The following is a 15,000-nucleotide window of genomic DNA, read 5'->3' as shown; positions in this document are numbered from 1 at the left end:
CCGGGGAAGCCCCGGGGCGATTGACGATCGAGCGACCCTCAGACAGGCGTAGCCCCGGGAGGAACCCGGGGCCGCAAGGTGCGTTCGAAGTGTCGATGATCAATGTGTCCTGCAATTCACACTAATTCTCGCAGCTAGCTGCGTTCTTCATCGACGCGCGAGCCGAGTGATCCACCGCCAAGAGTCACAGGCAACTTTTCCAAAACGTTCACCCACCTGCCGGAGCAGGAGAGGCGGGAGGAAGGCGACGCTGTCCGTCCTGCCGCCCGCGCGGCAAGACGGCCCGGGCGCCCCGTTCAAGGCTTCCCCTCTGGGAGTCAGACTGCACCGTTGGGTGAAAAAAAACATTGCCGGGCGCTCGGCCCGGGAGTCCCACCACACCCGCCCGGCGGGCGGGAGAGGAAGGGGGCTCCCGGTGCGACGGGAGCAGGCTGCCCCGCACCCGCCGGTCCCTCCCGGGGTAACCGGGAGGGACCGCCCGAGTCTTTTCCAACCCCTCGGCCCGGCCTCACGGGACCAGGTCGAAACGGGTACCTGGCAACGAGGGAAGGTCGCTCCACCTGCACGTCGGCCGCCCGCCGCCGGGCGGCCCCCCGAGCCGTGCCCGCGGGCTGGCAATCGGCCCACCCCACCCTTTGCCCGTGTCGGAGGCGCCGGATGGGGAAGAGCCAGACGGCTCTCCCCATCCCGCACGCCTCCCACCGAGAGGAGCCGGGGTCCCCTCGCCGGTCCTCGGCCCCTTCTCTTCTGGGCCACCCTGCCGCGCGAAAGGGCACCTCCTCGGTCGCCCGGACCCCGGTCAGGACCGTGGACTCGGGCGCGGGAGGGCCCAGCCGGCGCCAGGGCCTTTTTTGCGGGGAGGGTTACGGTACCAGCCCGGGGATGCACTGCCATTTCGGTGTCCGTGCCGGGTGGGCTTGGGTTCCGCCTCGCAGAGGGACAGGGGACGGGGGATGCCCCCCGCGCACCGGTCCCTCGTGCGCGCGTCGGTCAGGCCCTCCTTCCCCCGGGGGGGAAGAGGCCCGCCGAAGTCCCGGTCCTAAAACCCCAGCGCCCCGATGTGGCCGCGGACCGCTCCGCCAGGCCGGGGCACGCCGGGGCTGGGCCGGGCCCTGTGCCTAGGGTGCTTGCTTTCAGGAGGCGGCCGAGGGCTTCGGGCTGGCGCCGTCGGTCGCTCGGGCCGCTCCGCCGTTAATGATCCTTCCGCAGGTTCACCTACGGAAACCTTGTTACGACTTTTACTTCCTCTAGATAGTCAAGTTTGATCGTCTTCTCGGCGCTCCGCCAGGGCCGTTGCCGACCCCGGCGGGGCCGATCCGAGGACCTCACTAAACCATCCAATCGGTAGTAGCGACGGGCGGTGTGTACAAAGGGCAGGGACTTAATCAACGCGAGCTTATGACCCGCACTTACTGGGAATTCCTCGTTCATGGGAAATAATTGCAATCCCCAATCCCTATCACGAACGGGGTTCAGCGGGTTACCCGCACCTGTCGGCGAAGGGTAGACACACGCTGATCCGTTCAGTGTAGCGCGCGTGCAGCATCTAAGGGCATCACAGACCTGTTATTGCTCGATCTCGTGTGGCTGAACGCCACTTGTCCCTCTAAGAAGTTGGACGCCGACCGCTGGGGGTCGCGTAACTAGTTAGCATGGAGGAGTCTCGTTCGTTATCGGAATTAACCAGACAAATCGCTCCACCAACTAAGAACGGCCATGCACCACCACTCACAGAATCGAAAAAGAGCTATCAATCTGTCAATCCTTTCCGTGTCCGGGCCGGGTGAGGTTTCCCGTGCCCGGGACGCATGGAGCCCGTCCTGGGCACTTTTCCATGCCTTCGGCCTGGAGCCCCCAGACACCCAGGGGAGGACCACCGTGAAAGCCATGGAGCCCTGGGCACTCTGACCTGCCGACGGCCCGGGGAAGGGAGCCCCGGACGCCCGGGGGAGGACTGCCCGGGACCCGTGGAACTCGTCCTGGGCACTCTGACATGCCGCTGACCCGGGGAAGGGAACCCCGGACGCCCGGGAGCCGTGGAGCCCGTCCTGGGCACTCTGACAAGCCGTCGGACCGGGGAAGGGAGCCCCGGACGCCCGGGACCCGTGGAGCCTGTCCTGGGAACTCCGGCATGCCGTTGGCCCAGGGAAGGGAGTCCCAGATACCCGGGACCCGTGGAGCCCGTCATGGGCACTCTGACAAGCCGGTGTCCCGGGGAAGGGAGCCCCGGACGCCGGGGACTCGTGGAGCCCGTCCTGGGCACTCTGGCATGCCGTTGGCACGGGGAAGGGAGCCCCAGATGCCGGGGACCCGTGGAGCCCGTCCTGGGCACTCTGACAAGCCGTTGTCCCAGGGAAGGGAGCCCCGGACGCCCGGGACTCGTGGAGCCCGTCCTGGGCATTCTGGCATGCCGTTGGCCCGGGGAAGGGAGCCCCGGACGTCCGGGGCCCGTGGAGCCCATCCTGGGCACTCTGACAAGCCGTTGGCCTGGGGAAGGGAGAGCCGGACACCCAGCGGAGGAATGCCCGGGACCCATGGAGCCCGTCCTGGGCAATCTGACCTGCCGTCGGCCCGGAGAAGGGAGCGACGGACGCCCGGGGGGAGGAATGCCCGGGACGCATGGAGCCCATCCTGGGCACTTTGACATGCCATCGGCCTTGAGACCCGGGGGACGACTGCCCGGGAAGCATGGAGCCCGACCTGGGCACTCGCTCATGCCGTTGGCCTGGAGACCCGGGGGACGACTGCCCGGGGCGCATGGAGCCCGACCTGGGCACTCGCTCATGCCATTGGCCTGGAGACCCGGGGGACGACTGCCCGGGATGCATGGAGCCCGTCCTGGGCACTTTGACATGCCGTTGGCCTGGAGGAGGGAAGCCCCGGGTGTTGTTACCCAGGCATAGCCCATCTGGTCCCCCTGGCAGAGAACCACCAGCCTTGCAGGGGTGTCCGGGCATACCCTTACCCCTAGTAATCCGGAGGAAAATTACCCCCCTTTCTTGTAATCTGTGCACACGAGTTGACAGAGGGGACCCAAGGCGTAAAAGTACCCGACCTCCTGGAGCCCTCGCTGGGATCAGGGAGGCAAATGGCACCTGTGAGAAGTTGGCCTGATGTGCAGTGCTCACTATTCTAGTGATCACTATATATCAGTCCAAACAACCCTTATTGATGATTGGTTGTAAGTCAACCTTATAGACCAGCTATCCTAGTAGCATGGATACGAGCAGTCTAAGGCTAAGACTCTAGAGGGCGTGTTAAGCCAGCTGTTTTACCATCACATTACCCCTTGAACACCCAGTGAAAGGACACCACACAAGTGTTATGAAAATAAACAATGTATTTATTAGAATCACAACAACCCTGTACTCTTTATGAGGACAGGGTGCTAAGCACACAACAAAACTCTTACGAAAATACTTTTAAGTTAGCACGTTACACAAATGCCCGAGGGGCACGAAAAACCATATACTTTCAAAGTGGAATGCGAATTACTAGCAGGTAAGTAACGATTCTCAGAGGCTTTGGGATCGCTAGGACTGGACTACTGAACCTTTAGATTACTAGCGGGAGGCCTAGGGAACTCGGGTGCAGAGTGTGCACTCTCACGCGGGATGCGGGACAAAGTCTATGGAAGCTAGAATTCACAAAGTTAGTGTTCACGGGCGAACCCGACCTGGTAGGGAGAAAACGACAGTGGATCCTGACCCTTGGATAGTGAGGCTATGCTGGGACACCGGAGTGCCGAAGTTACCTAGCCCAGGGGCTGCAGCTGCATAGGTCTGAAAAGACGTCGGGGATCTCGTTGCCGGACCAGGAGCCTGGAAGGAAGAAGTTGCTGGCAGGCGACCAGTGAAGGAAAGTTCGATGGATCCAAGCCTGGATCAAGGAAGAAGAAACCTGAAAGCAGAGGGGACCAAGTTCTTGAATCACTAGCCAGTGATTAAGTGGGCACCAGGATGGCACCGGGCGAAGTCACCGCAGTCAGGTGAGTGGGCGCTGCTGGGCTCTGCAGTCTCTCGGACCAGGAGGCGTTGTCGGCGACCAGGATGGAGGTGCGAGCTGTCCCACGGAGGCTGAAGTCGTTGGCGTCGAAGTTACCCAGGATTGGGCAACAAGCCTTGGCTAATTCAAGCCCACGCGGTGGACTCAAAATGGCGTCTTGAGTGGACCAGGAGGGTCCGGGGTGCTCCTCTTCTGGGAGGGAGCAAGGGCCAGTCTGGAGCAACCAGACCAGCAGCAGAAATGTCGTCGGGCGTCGTCAGGGAGGCCACAAGCCAGCGGGCTAGTAGCCAAACAACGCGGTGAGCAGCGGAAAGCAGAAGGGCCCCACGCAGATCGTGGAGATGCTGGGGGGCTGCTCTTCGGTGCGGGAGCTGCTCAGGGTGGGGGCTTCTCGGACCCCAAAGCACTCACCAGGAATTCACTCGGCGGGCTTGCTGGAAAGAAGTCGTGCAGTCTTGCAGATGGCCGGTCCCTTGAGGTCTCGTCACACCCACGGTTCTCAGCTGGGCTGTAGAGGTGGGTAGAGGTCAGAGGTGCCAGGGAAGCCGGTTCTCGTCGAGCTGGGCAGTCGGATTCCGGAGGAAGGACTTGCAGCAGACCGCAGTGTTCTTAGATGGTGCCTGCGGATGCAGGGTGACTACTCCTTAGTCACAAGGGAGAAATCTTAGGAAGAAGTCTTGAGTTCCTTTCGCAGAAAGTAGTTTCAGGATTCAAAGATGATCTGATTTGGAAGGGGGCCAGTCTCTACCTTTATCTGGGAAAAGGGGGCTGGCACGCGACTAGGTCCTGCCCTATGGGTGGGACCAGGAGGGGGGTGGTTACACCCACTTCCTTGGCGGGCTTTTCCCCAGGCCAGGGGCTGGAGTGCCCCTGGAACTGGTTCCAGCCAGCCTATGCACAGTGAGCACCGGGGTGCTACTTGCAGTCACCTTCCTCTAAAGCCCTGCCTACCTACAATACACAAAACCCTGTCTGGGACGGTGCTGGCACCGCCCCTGGCAGGAAACCCTTTGTCCTTATCTCCTGCTCTGGGAGGACTCCCAGCAGCAGGAGGGCAGACTTGTGTCTCGGTGGCAGCATCCATTTTGTGGATGCTAAGGCTCTGTCTGACTTTTAACCGGGTTATAGGTTACAGGCATGTCGTGTCCCTCTAGAAGGGTGGAATGCTAACCCCGTCGCCAGAATTGGCGAGGGGTTAGTATTCCAATTCGTATGACACCTTACTCGACATGTTTTGATAAAGCGATACCAGAGTTGGCACATAACCGCGAGGATTATAATGCACTTAAGAGTATATGGTATGCGATATCATGGAAACGGCTAAGGGATGGATCCCGAAAGCCGCAGACAGGCTCAGCTCATGCTAGAGCACCATCTCACACGATTCCAAGCACTCTGCCTTCAGGATTGTTAAGGCCTGCTATAGGAGTGACTGATAGGAGATCTGTGTGTCCATTTTTAGGGTTAGATATAGGTATACTATATCTAAAGCAAAGGGTGAGTACACCACTTTGCCCCAGCTGTCGTGCAGCCAGTTGTGTCAGTTTTAGTTAGTCAATCCAGGGGTGGCATAATACATGCTTCAGCCCCTGGGAGACTTCTGGGTGCACCTCAGCCCTGGGTACAGGGACTTGGAGAGGGCCCAGTGCCAATTCAGTACCTAAGTACAATTTGGGTAGAGAGAACAGCTAGGCTGTGGGTCTGATTAGCAGGCCCACAGCCAGGGAAAGTCGTAAACCAGTGCAGCAAAAAGCAAAAATCTGGGTGATCATAGGATTGCAGACCCTACTCTCCTACATGACCCCCCCCCCAAACTTTGGGACAATAAGCTAACCTTGACCAGGTGAGTCTTCTTGCTCTAAGTGGAAATACCTGGAGAGCCCATCAGCATTGCTGTGATCAGTCCCAGGTCTATGCTCCACTGTAAAATCCATCCCCTGTAGGGAAATGGACCACCTAAGCAGTTTGGGGTTTTCACCCTTCATCTGATTTAGCCACAAGAGGGGCTTATGGTCTGTCTGAATGGTGAAGTGAGTGCCAAACAAGTAGGCCCTCAGCTTCTTCAGGGCCCAGACCACAGCAAAGGCCTCCCTCTCAATAGCTGACCAATTTTTCTCTCTGGGTGTCAACCTCCTACTAATGAAAGCAATAGGCTGATCATTACCATCAAAATTCAGTTGAGACAGAACAGCTCCCACACCCAACTCAGAAGCATCTGTTTGGACAATGAATGGCTTGGAGTAATCTGGACTCTTGAGGATAGGTGCTGTGCACATGGCCTGCTTTAGGTCATTGAATGCTTTCTGACAGCTTGCTGTCCACTGAACTTTCTTTGGCATCTTCTTGCTTGTCAGGTCATTAAGGGGGGTCACTATGGACCCATAATTTCTGACAAACTTCCTATAGTACCCAGTCAGGCCCAAGAAAGCTCGAACCTGAGTCTGGGTGATTGGAGGAGTCCAGTCCTTGATGGCCTGTATCTTACTCTCCAGTGGCTGAACCTGGCCTCCACCTACAAGGTGGCCCAGGTATACAACCTGTGACTGCCCTATCTGGCACTTTGTGGCCTTGATAGTGAGGCCTGCCTTTTGCAGGGCCTCTAACACTTTCCTCAGGTGGACCAGGTGATCCTCCCAGGTGGAGCTAAAGACAGCAATATCGTCAAGATAAGCTGCACAGAAGTCATCCAGCCCAGTGAGGACTTGATTCACCAACCTTTGGAAGGTGGCAGGTGCATTTTTCAGTCCAAAGGGCATTACCACAAATTGATAATGCCCTCCAGGGGTAGAAAATGCTGTCTTAGGTTTGGCTTCCTCAGCTAACCTGATTTGCCAATACCCAGCTGTCAAATCAAATGTGCTTAAGAAGTTGGCAGAAGCCAATCTATCTATAAGCTCATCTGCTCTTGGTATTGGGTGGGCATCAGTCTTAGTGACTGCATTGAGGCCTCTGTAGTCTACGCAAAACCTCATCTCTCTCTTACCACCCTGGGTGTGAGGCTTTGGCACTAGAACTACTGGGCTAGCCCAAGGGCTATCTGAGGGCTCAATGACTCCCAGTTCCAACATTTTCTGCACTTCAGTTTTGATGCAGTCTCTAACATGATCAGGCTGTCTGTAGATTTTACTCTTGACAGGCAGACTGTCTCCAGTGTCAACATCATGGGTACACCAATCAGTTTGGCTGGGTGTCAGAGAGAACATATGTCGAAAGGATTGCAGAACTTGCCTGCAATCCTGTTGCTGATGTTCAGTGAGGCTGCCACAAAAGACAACACCATCAACTGACCCATCATCAGGATTCTGAGTGAGCAGGTCTGGGAGAGGGTCACTCTCTTCCTCCTGTCCCTCATCTGTGGCCATGAGCAAGCTCATGTCCTTCCTGTCAACATATGCCTTGAGCCTGTTAACATGGAGCACTCTGAGAGGGCTCCTGGGAGTTCCAAGGTCCACCAAGTAGGTAACCTCTCCCTTTTGCTCAATGATGGTGTGGGGCCCAGACCATTTGTCTTTTAGAGCTGCTGGGGCCACTGGCTCCAGCACCCACACCTTCTGTCCTGGCTGGTACACAGTCAGTACAGCCTTTTGGTCATGCCAAGCTTTTTGAAGTTCCTGGCTGGCCTCAAGGTTTTTAGATGCCTTTTCCATATACTCAGCCATCCTGGAGCGGAGACCAAGTACATAGTCCACTATGTTGGTTGCAGGCTTTTTGAGAGGTCTCTCCCATCCTTCCTTCACCAAACACAGGGGTCCCCTTACAGGATGCCCATACAGAAGCTCAAAAGGGCTGTAGCCAACCCCCTTCTGTGGGACCTCTCTGTAAGCAAACAAGAGGCAGGGGATCAGGACATCCCATCTTCTCCTAAGAGGTTCAGGTAGTCCATGAATCATCCCTTTCAGGGTCCTGTTGAATCTCTCAACAAGCCCATTGCATTGTGGATGATAGGGTGTGGTGAACTTGTAGTTCACACCACACTCTTTCCACATGGCAGTCAGATATCCTGACATGAAGTTTGTACCTCTGTCAGAAACGACCTCCTTAGGGAAACCCACTCTGGAGAACACTCCAACTAGGGCTCTTGCCACTACAGGGGCTGTAGTGGTCCTAAGGGGAATAGCCTCAGGATACCTGGTGGCATGGTCCACCACCACCAGTATAAACTTGTGTCCTGATGCTGTCTGGGGTTCCATTGGACCAACAATGTCAATCCCCACTCTTTCAAAGGGGACCCCCACCACTGGTAGTGGTATGAGGGGGGCCTTTGTTGTGCCACCTGACTTACCACTGGCTTGGCAAGTGACACATGAGCGACAAAACTCCTTGGTATTCTCATTCATATGGGGCCAGTGAAAGTGTGAGACAAGCCTGTCCCAAGTCTTTGTCTGACCTAAATGACCTGCAAGGGGAATCTCATGGGCCAAGGTGAGAAGGAAACCTCTCAGAGACAAGGGGATGACCAGCCTCCTGGTTGCACCAGGCTTGGGGTCTCTTGACTCAGAGTACAGGAGTCCATCTTCCCAGTATACCCTGTGGGCACCTGTGGCATTCCCTGCAGCCTCAGCAGCAGCCTGCTGTCTGAGGGGTTCAAGGGAAGGGCAGCTCAACTGTTCCTTCCCCAGGTCCGCTCTGGAGGGTCCCCCTGAGCCCAGAAACTCAACTTGATCAAGTTCAAGCTCTTTAGGCTCAGTTTCCCTCAGCTCTTCTAGATCAGCCTCCTCAGAGACTTGATCCTCAACCTGGGGCAAGGGGGAAGGCAAAGCCTTACCCTTACTGCTCTTCTTCTTGGAAGGTGTCTGGTCCATACTTTCAGGATCCAGCACCTGTTCAGTGGGGCATTTTCTGGCCTGTGACCTAGTCACAGCAAGCACATGTGCTGGCAAGCCTAACATCTCCATGTGAGTCCTCTGCTCCACTTCTGACCATTGTGATGACTCCAAATCATTGCCCAACAAACAATCAACTGGGAGGTCTGAACTGACTACAACTTTCTTTTGTCCCTTCACTCCACCCCAGGAGAAAGCTACAATTGCCACACTATGACTAGTAGTGACATTGCTGGCATTGGTCACCAGGAAATCAGTACCTGGCATGATCTGTCCAGGGTCCACAAAGTTAGGTGTCACCATGGTGACACTGGCACAAGTGTCCCTATAGGCCTGAGCCATTTTGCCATTAATCAAAGGTGTCTGCCTGTATTTGCCCAAAGTATTGGGACTTATTTCAGGGGACATATCCATATCCCCTGTACAGACAAGGACAGCCTGAGTGAGTGTGCCAACTAAGTTGTCAGACCCCTCAGTACCCAAGGTTAACCCAACTAATGCCTTGGGAGTGACACTACCACTACTGACTGTACTAGGGGGTGCAGTTGCTTTAGGAGCTGTAGTGGCAGGAGTTTGTCCTCCTCCTCTTTTGGTGCACTCACTAAACCAGTGAGATTTACTTTTGCAGTACTGGCACCACCTTTTTGACTGGCCTTCTTGAGTCTTCTTCTTCTGGGAAGCCTGACCCCCACCCTCTTTGGTTTGTTGGGGACCTGGTGAAGACTTCTGGTCATTTTGCTCATTCTTAACATTACCCTTCTGGTCTGCTTTCTTCTGACCACCCTGGTTCTGGTTCTGGTTCTGCTTGATCCTTGTCCTGACCCATTTGTCTGCCTTCTTTCCCAATTCTTGGGGAGAGGTCAGATCTGAATCGACAAGGTGCTGGTGCAGCAACTGGTTCTGACAATTGTTCAAAATTTGTTCTCTCATCATTAGATTATACAATCCTGTGTAATCTGTAACCTTGCTACCCAGCAACCAGCCCTCCAAAGCCTTAGTGGCACAATCCACAAAATCAGACCAGTCCTGAGACTGAGTTTTCTGGGTGTCTCTGAACAGCAACCTGTACTGCTCAGTGGTTAAACCAAACCCATCAACCAGTGTATTCTTCAGGACCTGGTAATTGTTAGCATCCTCCACCCTTGTAGTGAGGAGCTTATCTCTACCTTTACCATCAAAGGAGAGCCACAGTATAGCTGCCCACTGACTCTGGGGAATGTTCTGCACAGTGCAGGCCCTCTCCAGAGCAGCCATCCATTTCTGGATGTCATCCCCTTGCTTAAAGGGGGGCACTATTTTAGTCAGGTGTTTAGTATCTAAACCCTTCTCTCTATCTCTTGGGAGATTGCTGCCACCAGTGGGAGCTAGCCCACTCATCTGCTGCTCTCTTGCCAGGGCAAGCTTCTCTTTGGCCAGGGCAATTTCTTCCCTTTCAATCCTCAGTTCAGCTTGTCTCATCCTAGCCTCATGCTCCCTTCTCTGAGGGGAAGTAAATCTCCTCTGTGGAGGATTCCTTCTCCCCTGAGAAGAGGCATTAGAGTGCAGAGATCTATTGGAGTCCCTAGAAAGAGATCTATCTCTCCTAACTCCAAGGTTAGGCCCACTTCGGGTTAGTACTGGGGGGCCCCCAGATCCTAGCCCAAGTAAGTCTAAGTTGGTCCTAGTTAGCCTTCTGACTACCTCGAGACCCTTGTCTACCTCATCCCCAGAGAGTACCTCCTGATCCTCCTCCTCAACTGCTGAATCAGTGTTGGGGAGGTCTGGATCCCCAGAGGTTCCCTCTAAGGCTGGCATGCTCTCATGTAACTGAGAGAGCTTTCTGGCATCATATGTCTCTAAGAGACCTATCAGAAAGGGAATGGTGGGGTTAGACCCCTGCTTCAGTTTCCTGGAGACACAGAGTTGCCTCATCTCCTGAAAATTGAGAGCTGCATATCTTGAAGTGACCTGTGGAGGGTCAACACTGACCAGGGGAGTCTCAGTAGAGTCCCCCTGAGTCGACATGCTTTTCTAGTGAGGTGTAAGTGGTGCACTTACCTACACTATATGTTTGCCTACTGATCCCTTGCTAGAGTTGTAGTTTAGGGTGTGCTAGGCCCTAGGAGCTACAACAGCTGGTTCAGTAGAACTCAGAGTATTCTAAGCTAAGTTATATGTACCTTTAGTACTTATGTGATCTTTCACAAGATATTCTTAGGGCATGTGTGGTAAAACAACAGCAAGCTCAAATCCCAACCGCTGCCCACCAATGTGAGAAGTTGGCCTGATGTGCAGTGCTCACTATTCTAGTGATCACTATATATCAGTCCAAACAACCCTTATTGATGATTGGTTGTAAGTCAACCTTATAGACCAGCTATCCTAGTAGCATGGATACGAGCAGTCTAAGGCTAAGACTCTAGAGGGCGTGTTAAGCCAGCTGTTTTACCATCACATTACCCCTTGAACACCCAGTGAAAGGACACCACACAAGTGTTATGAAAATAAACAATGTATTTATTAGAATCACAACAACCCTGTACTCTTTATGAGGACAGGGTGCTAAGCACACAACAAAACTCTTACGAAAATACTTTTAAGTTAGCACGTTACACAAATGCCCGAGGGGCACGAAAAACCATATACTTTCAAAGTGGAATGCGAATTACTAGCAGGTAAGTAACGATTCTCAGAGGCTTTGGGATCGCTAGGACTGGACTACTGAACCTTTAGATTACTAGCGGGAGGCCTAGGGAACTCGGGTGCAGAGTGTGCACTCTCACGCGGGATGCGGGACAAAGTCTATGGAAGCTAGAATTCACAAAGTTAGTGTTCACGGGCGAACCCGACCTGGTAGGGAGAAAACGACAGTGGATCCTGACCCTTGGATAGTGAGGCTATGCTGGGACACCGGAGTGCCGAAGTTACCTAGCCCAGGGGCTGCAGCTGCATAGGTCTGAAAAGACGTCGGGGATCTCGTTGCCGGACCAGGAGCCTGGAAGGAAGAAGTTGCTGGCAGGCGACCAGTGAAGGAAAGTTCGATGGATCCAAGCCTGGATCAAGGAAGAAGAAACCTGAAAGCAGAGGGGACCAAGTTCTTGAATCACTAGCCAGTGATTAAGTGGGCACCAGGATGGCACCGGGCGAAGTCACCGCAGTCAGGTGAGTGGGCGCTGCTGGGCTCTGCAGTCTCTCGGACCAGGAGGCGTTGTCGGCGACCAGGATGGAGGTGCGAGCTGTCCCACGGAGGATGAAGTCGTTGGCGTCGAAGTTACCCAGGATTGGGCAACAAGCCTTGGCTAATTCAAGCCCACGCGGTGGACTCAAAATGGCGTCTTGAGTGGACCAGGAGGGTCCGGGGTGCTCCTCTTCTGGGAGGGAGCAAGGGCCAGTCTGGAGCAACCAGACCAGCAGCAGAAATGTCGTCGGGCGTCGTCAGGGAGGCCACAAGCCAGCGGGCTAGTAGCCAAACAACGCGGTGAGCAGCGGAAAGCAGAAGGGCCCCACGCAGATCGTGGAGATGCTGGGGGGCTGCTCTTCGGTGCGGGAGCTGCTCAGGGTGGGGGCTTCTCGGACCCCAAAGCACTCACCAGGAATTCACTCGGCGGGCTTGCTGGAAAGAAGTCGTGCAGTCTTGCAGATGGCCGGTCCCTTGAGGTCTCGTCACACCCACGGTTCTCAGCTGGGCTGTAGAGGTGGGTAGAGGTCAGAGGTGCCAGGGAAGCCGGTTCTCGTCGAGCTGGGCAGTCGGATTCCGGAGGAAGGACTTGCAGCAGACCGCAGTGTTCTTAGATGGTGCCTGCGGATGCAGGGTGACTACTCCTTAGTCACAAGGGAGAAATCTTAGGAAGAAGTCTTGAGTTCCTTTCGCAGAAAGTAGTTTCAGGATTCAAAGATGATCTGATTTGGAAGGGGGCCAGTCTCTACCTTTATCTGGGAAAAGGGGGCTGGCACGCGACTAGGTCCTGCCCTATGGGTGGGACCAGGAGGGGGGTGGTTACACCCACTTCCTTGGCGGGCTTTTCCCCAGGCCAGGGGCTGGAGTGCCCCTGGAACTGGTTCCAGCCAGCCTATGCACAGTGAGCACCGGGGTGCTACTTGCAGTCACCTTCCTCTAAAGCCCTGCCTACCTACAATACACAAAACCCTGTCTGGGACGGTGCTGGCACCGCCCCTGGCAGGAAACCCTTTGTCCTTATCTCCTGCTCTGGGAGGACTCCCAGCAGCAGGAGGGCAGACTTGTGTCTCGGTGGCAGCATCCATTTTGTGGATGCTAAGGCTCTGTCTGACTTTTAACCGGGTTATAGGTTACAGGCATGTCGTGTCCCTCTAGAAGGGTGGAATGCTAACCCCGTCGCCAGAATTGGCGAGGGGTTAGTATTCCAATTCGTATGACACCTTACTCGACATGTTTTGATAAAGCGATACCAGAGTTGGCACATAACCGCGAGGATTATAATGCACTTAAGAGTATATGGTATGCGATATCATGGAAACGGCTAAGGGATGGATCCTGAAAGCCGCAGACAGGCTCAGCTCATGCTAGAGCACCATCTCACACGATTCCAAGCACTCTGCCTTCAGGATTGTTAAGGCCTGCTATAGGAGTGACTGATAGGAGATCTGTGTGTCCATTTTTAGGGTTAGATATAGGTATACTATATCTAAAGCAAAGGGTGAGTACACCACCTTGCCCCAGCTGTCGTGCAGCCAGTTGTGTCAGTTTTAGTTAGTCAATCCAGGGGTGGCATAATACATGCTTCAGCCCCTGGGAGACTTCTGGGTGCACCTCAGCCCTGGGTACAGGGACTTGGAGAGGGCCCAGTGCCAATTCAGTACCTAAGTACAATTTGGGTAGAGAGAACAGCTAGGCTGTGGGTCTGATTAGCAGGCCCACAGCCAGGGAAAGTCGTAAACCAGTGCAGCAAAAAGCAAAAATCTGGGTGATCATAGGATTGCAGACCCTACTCTCCTACAGCACCTCATAGGGACTTCCAGGGAGGTTTGGCCATCTGGTCGCCCTTTTGGATAGCATTGCGTGCGACCAGATGGCCGAGGGGAAAGGTGCAACCAGGTGGCCGGGAACGAAAGGACTCCCTGCTTCCCACCCCGAGCCTTCGTGGTAGGGCTGCTGCCTGCCCACGCCGGGCAGGGCTCGGGGACCCCGGCTGGGCCTCAGGCACGGTGAGGACCACCGGAGCTCCCAGGCCCGGACGCCCGGGACGACGACTGCCCGGGACGCATGGAGCCCGTCCTGGGCACTTTGACATGCCGTTGGCCTGGAGACCCGGGGGACGACTGCCTGGGACGCATGGAGCCCGTCCTGGACATTTTGACATGCCGTCGGCCTGGAGACCCGGGGGACGACTGCCCGGGACGCATGGAGCCCGTCCTGGGCACTTTGACATGCCGTCGGCCTGGAGACCCGGGGGACGACTGCCTGGGACGCATGGAGCCCGTCCTGGACATTTTGACATGCCGTCGGCCTGGAGACCCGGGGGACGACTGCCCGGGACGCATGGAGCCCGTCCTGGGCACTTTGACATGCCGTCGGCCTGGAGACCCGGGGGACGACTGCCCGGGACGCATGGAGCCCGTCCTGGGCACTTTGACATGCCGTCGGCCCGGAGAAGGGAGCGCCGGACACCCAGGGAAGGACTGCCCGGGACCCATGGAGCCCGTCCTGGGCAATCTGACCTGCCGTCGGCCCAGGGAAGGGAGCGGCGGATGCCCGGGGGGAGGAATGCCCGGGACGCATGGAGCCCGTCCTGGGCACTTTGACATGCCGTCGGCCCGGAGACCCGTGGGACGACTGCCCGGGACGCATGGAGCCCAACCTGGGCACTTTGACATGCCGTCGGCCTGGAGACCCGGGGGACGACTGCCCGGGACGCATGGAGCCCGTCCTGGACATTTTGACATGCCGTCGGCCTGGAGACCCGGGGGACGACTGCCCGGGACGCATGGAGCCCGTCCTGGGCACTTTGACATGCCGTCGGCCTGGAGACCCGGGGGACGACTGCCCGGGACGCATGGAGCCCGTCCTGGGCACTTTGACATGCCGTCGGCCTGGAGATCCGGGGGACGACTGCCCGGGACGCATGGAGCCCGTCCTGGGCACTTTGACATGCCATCGGCCTGGAGACCCGGGGGACGACTGCCCAAGAGCCATGGAGCCCGTCCTGGGCAATTT

At 56.1% G+C, this 15,000-nt stretch overlaps 1 non-coding gene across 1 annotated transcript; it reads right to left on the bottom strand.

The window, feature by feature from the left end:
* Positions 1-32: 32 nt before the first annotated feature.
* On the bottom strand, positions 33-186 carry LOC144808217 (5.8S ribosomal RNA). The gene has a single exon (XR_013606742.1). It is a non-coding gene; the product is annotated as a 5.8S ribosomal RNA (ribosomal RNA).
* Positions 187-15,000: the final 14,814 nt, after the last annotated feature.

The sequence above is a fragment of the Lissotriton helveticus genome, chromosome 1_2 (genome assembly GCF_964261635.1).
Source record: "Lissotriton helveticus chromosome 1_2, aLisHel1.1, whole genome shotgun sequence".
In the NCBI taxonomy this organism is placed as follows: Eukaryota; Metazoa; Chordata; class Amphibia; order Caudata; family Salamandridae; genus Lissotriton; species Lissotriton helveticus.
The sequence above is the reverse complement of the archived record's forward strand: the minus strand, read 5'-3'. Positions and strand labels throughout refer to the sequence as shown.